The 6,374-nt window shown below is 41.2% G+C and overlaps 1 protein-coding gene across 2 annotated transcripts in view; it reads left to right on the top strand.

Moving 5' to 3' along the window:
• The window catches only part of Gpr1 (G protein-coupled receptor 1), a 32,411-nt gene that overhangs the window by 1,200 nt on the left and 24,837 nt on the right, over positions 1–6,374 (top strand). Inside the window, exons 1-2 of one of the 2 annotated variants that reach the window (XM_029480870.1) lie at positions 2,407–2,553; positions 3,205–3,349. The gene's annotated coding sequence lies outside the window, so the exon portion shown is untranslated. Of the gene's footprint in view, positions 1–2,406; positions 2,554–3,204; positions 3,350–6,374 lie in introns of those variants that run through there. The other variant, XM_021173342.1, reaches the window with a different exon arrangement.

The raw sequence follows: 6,374 nt of genomic DNA, 5'->3' as shown, positions 1-6,374 counted from the left end.
AAAAAAAAAAAGATGGAAACTAAGTTGCTAGCCCCAATATTTTCCTAGTAGGACATGGGCTAGGAAGAAGAAAATGCCCACTTAAAATCACTGCATTCAATTACTACAAGTGCACTTTTAAAAAAGATTTATTTATTTATTTTATGTATATGAGTGCTCTCTCTGCATGTACACCTGCATGCCAAAAGAGGGCATCAGATCACATTAAGGATGGTTGTGAGCCACTGTGTGGTTGCTAGGAACTGAACTCAGGACCTTAGGAAAAGCAACCAGTGAGCTGAGCTGTCTCTCCAGCCCCCAAATACACATTTTAAAAAGTATAATATATTCTAATTATCTAAAAGTAAACTTTAAGCATCAATGGAAAAAAGTTATGTTTATGGAGGGGTCCTCATACCCAAAATAATAAGATAGGGGTGTTATATTGTCCCTGAGCCCAGTTGTCCCTAAAGGAATGTAAGCACACACACATTCCCATGAGACATTCCTTTAACTGCTCTAGCAGATTTTGAAAGTAGTGAAACTGCCCTGAAATCCTTCTGTCTGGTAGAAGCTATTGCTGCCCCTTCCTTCTTCCTACTCAATCGGTTCTTTAAGCATCTTTCCAGCAAGGAGAGACACACCCTGACAGGTAAGTCGTTTAAAAGAATGATTTTAGAAATCAGGGTGTTTAGGAATAAACCCCAAACCCTACCACTGTCAGAAGAAGAAGCTCTCTCTCTCTCTCTCTCTCTCTCTCTCTCTCTCTCTCTCTCTCTCTGTGTGTGTGTGTGTGTGTGTGACACTGTACATGTAGATGGCAGAGGACAACTCTGGATTCAGTTCTCTCTCCCACCACCTTGGTTCAGAGAATAAAACTCTAATCATGAGCTTGGAGACAAATGCCCTTAACTTCTTGCTAAGCCATCTCAAGGGACCCAAAGAGGCTCTCCTAACAGATCCAGTACATAGACTTACCAATCTAAGCAGTGTCCCAGGCAGCCTACAGCATGGCCACTGCAGGATTAACATTCAAGGGTGAAAGGACTCTAGTACATTTAAACTAGTCAGAGGGGATATTCAAAGCAGGATACAGTGGCACATACCTACTTGAGAGGCCAAGACAAGACAATCATTTGAGGCCAGCCCAGGTAGTAGACTGAGAGAAAACATGAAAGGTGCTTTTCAAACATAACTAACTACAGAGCTTACTAAAGATAGATTTTTGTTGTTATTGTTTTGTTTCATTTTGTTATTTACCATACCAATTTAATTCACTGTATCTTGGGCTAATTTAAAAGCTAAACCAGCATATCTCTACACTCCTGTTTTAGGTGGTAACTAGTACACATTCTGGGTTTCACTGTGTATTGTGTGTAAATTATGCCTGACATATAGTATAATCCTTAATTCATGTCTTTTCTCTTATTGCTTTTTCCAGTCTTTACTACTGGCTGCTTCCTGTTTCTGTCGCAAAACAAAAACTGTGTTAAGTAACCGAAACTTCTTGAAATTCTCCTACAAAGCTCCTTTTATGGATAAAACTGAGCATCTGTGTGATGATAGAACACAGGTATTCCCAGGAAGCAACACTGAGTAGCCTACAGCACTAACAATTCCCCCCTACCGCCCTAGCAACCGCACGAATCCATCAAATCAGAAGAAAAATATGCCAAGATCTCTGTGCATGCTTTATCGCTGCAAAATCAGGAGACTCCCTGGGGCAAGCAGAGAGTGCACGTCCTTCTAGGCCCTAGAAGACTCTAGAATCTAGGACAAAGGGAAAGGGTCTGAAAAATGACTCTACCTTCCACCTAACTCCCATCATAAAAATGACATCTTGTGATTTTTCTAGGTTTGGTTCTAAACAACAAATACAAAGTCATAGGGTCTCGATATGTAGCCATGGCTGGCCAGAACTTGGTATGTAGAACAGGCTGGCCTTGAACTCATTTATATCTACTCGTCTCTGACTGACTGTCAGGTCCTGCTTGTGACCATTTTTAAAGCTGACATTTTTTTTTTTTTTTAATTCGAGGCAGGATTTCTCTGTACATAGCCCTGGATGTCCTGGAACTCACTCTATAGACCAGGCTGGCCTCGAACTCAGAAATTCACCTGACTCTGCCTCCCGAGTGCTGGGATTAAAGATGTGCCCTACCACTGGCCGGCAAAAGCTGACCTTTTAAAGGCCCAATGATGCCCAGTTTCAAATATCATGTGGTCAGGTTTGTAGAGCATACGAAAGTCAAGGTCTGTCTTCAGCAGGAGGCCAACAGCATCCAAGCTTGCTTATTGTCAGTCTCCATACTACTTATCCTTGACCTTCTGTACTGAGGCCTGCCTCTAGCAAAAGTACATATGACCAGGGCTGCAGACAGTGGGTGATAAGAGCTCAAAATCCCTGTTTTTAAAAAAAAAAAAAAAAAAAAAATCTCAGTCTGGTGAGATAGTTTGAAGGGTAAGGGCACTTACCACCAAGCTTAATAACCTGAGTTCAATCCTGGAGTCCACAAGGTGGAAGAAGAGAACAGCCTCCTGCAACTTGTCCCCTGACCTCCATATACACCCCAGGTCAAATATCACTTTGAAAAATCTCTCCTAATCAACCCTATAGTTTCTGGTGCGTTCAACAACTCCCCTTTGACATCTTCTGGCTTCTATTCCATTGCTGCCACTATAATCTGACTTTTCATAAGCAAAAACCTCTCCAGACAAAAGAGAGGAGGCTTCCAGGCACTGTGTTTCCTGCCAGCAGTAGGGCAGCAAGCCGCAGTGATTCCCAACTAAACAACAGCAACAAAGCAGGCAATGCTACAAAGATGGCTCTGGGAAGTAACCAAGCCACACCCTCCACTCTCTGCTCACTCCCTTTCTGGGATACAAGAGGATCTGTCTTGTAGAAAAGAAAAAAGAAAGAAAACAAAAACAAAAAAACACACTTGGGGCTGGAAAGACGGCTGGCAGTTAAGAGTACTGGATGTTCTTTCAGAGGACCAGAGCTTGATGCCCAGCATCCACGTGAGGGCTTACAACCATCTGTGGCATGGTTCTGGGAGATCCAACACCCTCTTCTAGCCTCCTTGGCACTGTGTGCATGCGCTACACACATAGACATGCAGACAAATGGCCATACACATAAAAAGAAGTTAATTTTAAAAAGAAAAGAAAAAAGCTACACTCAAAGTCCATTTTCTTTTCCTTTTTTTTTTTTTTTAAACACAGTGTCATTTCAAAAGTCAAAGAAAAGCTGTATGAGGCTAGAAAGGGTGCGCAGCTGAAGTGACTGGAAAGCCCTTCCGTTTCAGTCTGGAGTAGGAAGTTATATTCAAACACCACGGCAGCTTGGCTCCGCACAGAACATTAACAGGTAAGCACTTTGGGTGTTTGCTTCCCTCAACCTACAGAAGATTTATTTACAAGGCAGCTTTCAGACCAGCTGGCAAGTAAGAGAGACTCCTCATACTTCATATCTCTGGTCTCGTTAAGTGTTTGGGGACAATTTTCTCAGCATCCATTTAGCTAGCAACTCAAATATGGATTTTTAAGTATTAGTAAACCCAGAACTCCATATACTGTTGTGAAAAGTTCACTGCAGAGAAAGTAGGAGTGGAACTCAGAACTGAAAACAATTTGTTGATTTTGTGGTTTTGTTTTTGTTTTAAGATTAAAGGGCAGGGAATTTTTCCTTCATTGATTTGTTTCCCACACTCCTAATGCTCATCCATTCTGAAGACAGTGTGATTATTTAAAAAACAAACACTTTTAAATAAATAAAAACATCTCACACCAAATTTAGCTGTACTCAAAGTCTATATGATTCAGTGGAGTTCTATACAGTGAGAACAGGCACTCAGAAAAGGTGCTGCGGCACTTCACATGGAATTATTTTATTCCTTCTTTCCTCCCTCCCTCCCTCCCTCCCTCCCTCCCTTCCTTCCTTTATTGGTTTTTCAGGGTTTCTCCATGTAGCCTTGGCTGTCCTAGAACTCACTCCGTAGACCAGGCTAGCATCGACCTCAGAGATCTGCCTGCCTCTGCAACCCAGGTGCTGAGATTAAAGGTGTGTGCCACCATGGCCCAACTAAGGATTTTATACTTTTATTATCAAGTATATTTTATGTACACCAAAACAAAAAACTTCCACAACAGAGTCAGAACTGGAAATAAATTACCTTCACATCCTCTTCCATGATGCGGCCTATTACCATTTAGCCCTTCCTCGTCCCCTAATGTTTAGACTTCTTTGTTCTCTTTTCTGCATGTTATACATATGCACATATATATGCTTGTACATATATGTACTATTATACAATTCTAAATCCAACCTCTGCAACTTTTGTAATTTCATTTTTTTTGGAGCTGAATAAGATTCTATTTTATTTAAATACCAAATTGTCTATTCATTTGTTTATAGACAACCATGTTGCTTCCAATTCTTTGGTATAGTCAATAAAGCAGCAATAAACATGGGTATTCAAATATTTCTATGATAAAGTATAGAGTTCTCTGGGTCTGTGTCCAGGAGAAAACAGCAGGTCATACAGTGGTTTTATCTATCTATCTATCTATCTATCTATCTATCTATCTATCTCTCTCTGAGCAATCTCCAAACTGATTTCCATAATGTCTATATTAATTTACATCCCCACCAACAGTGAATAAGTAAGTTGTCCTTTCTCTCTACTTTATCTCCGTCATTTGTTGTTAAATGGTTAATGATAGCTATTCCGACTGGAGTGAATGATATCTCAAAGTAATTTTTTTTTCTTTTTTTTTAATTTTAATATTTTTATTACATATTTTCCTCAATTACATTTCCAATGCTATCCCAAAAGTCCCCCATAGCGCCCCCCACTTCCCTACCCACCCATTCCCATTCTTTTGGCCCTGGCATTCCCCTATATTGGGGCATATAAAGTTTGCAAGTCCAATGGGCCTCTCTTTCCATTGATGGCCGACTAGGCCATCTTTCGATACATATGCAGCTAGAGACAAGAGCTCCGGGGTTCTGGTTAGTACATCATGTTGTTCCAACAATAGGGTTGCAGATCCCTTTAGCTCCTTGGGTACTTTCTCTAGCTTCTCCATTGGGAGCCCTGTGATCCATCCAATAGCTGACTGTGAGCATCCACTTCTGTGTTTGCTAGGCCCCGGCATCGTCTCACTCAAAGTAATTTTTAACAGCTTCTGTTGACTTTACTAGCACATTTCTTTCTTTCTTTTTTTTTTTAAAGGTTTATTTATTTTATGTATATTTTATTTATTTATTTTACGAGTATACTGTTGCTGTCTTCAGACACACCAGAAGAGGGTATTAGATTCCATTAGAGATGGTTGTGAGCTACCAGGTGGTTGCTGGGAATTGAACTCAGGTCCTCTGGAAGAGCAGGCAGTGCTCTTAACTGCTGAGCCATCTCTCCAGCCCACACATTTCTTTCTTATCCCTGTGTCTCTGAAATTTCATTATCAATTACAATTACCTCTTAAATCAATTGGTTCCTTGGTTCTCTAAGGACAAAGCTCAGAGGCTGAAGAATGGTATATCCCTGGCTGGTTCTGTTTGCCTGGGTCTTCTCTTGGAATAAGAGGGTGCCATGTACCTTATTATTTATGGGTTATGGTCTGCCACACCTTTTTCTTGGCACACAAGACCATATATGGTCTTGCATGCTGCATACCACAAGACACTCAGGAGTGTGTGCAAAGGTCATGCTCAGTCGCCATTTGAAGGATGAGCAGAAGGAGGGCCCAGCTGACCCACCTCAGGCAATGCTAACTCCACACCCCAGCCAGTATTAAACCTTGAAATGGTAGATTAACACATCAATTTGTTCCCAACCATCCCACTCCCTACGTTAAAATTCTTGTGCCCCCAGGCTCATTTGAATTAGTACGGAAGGATTAAAAAATAGAGGTGGCTACCTGAGGAAGGCTCATGGCGACTCATTTTCCTGGAACCGGGAGGCTTTTCTCAAGGTGAAACAGGGAGTGATAGGGAAACCACCACTGAATCTTCTCAGACCTAAAGGAACGAAACAAGGTAGAATCCAAGCATACCAAAATTAGAATTATCCTTCATAATTTTTTTGTCTCCACTCTTCTACAAAGACTTTGTAAAATTGTGGTTAAGACTACATTAAAGTCAATGACTATCAGGCAGGACCTGTATTTGATCCCTGAAACATAGCGGAAAGTTGTCTGATCACCACAAGAAGCATCATGGGCACATCTCACAAACTCACTCCTCCTGTCCTTCGTAAGGGTGGAGTCAGACGGTATCTGGCCTGCTGTAAGGGTTCTTCATTTAGACAGTCTTCTATACATAATTTCAAGATGGGTAATGGGTTACTTAGTGTGTCTGGGTCTAAACCTGAAGCCCTTGGTATCATGTG

This window comes from Mus caroli, chromosome 1 (genome assembly GCF_900094665.2).
Source record: "Mus caroli chromosome 1, CAROLI_EIJ_v1.1, whole genome shotgun sequence".
In the NCBI taxonomy this organism is placed as follows: Eukaryota; Metazoa; Chordata; class Mammalia; order Rodentia; family Muridae; genus Mus; species Mus caroli.
Note: the sequence above shows the minus strand (reverse complement) of the source record. Positions and strands in the feature narration are given on the sequence as shown.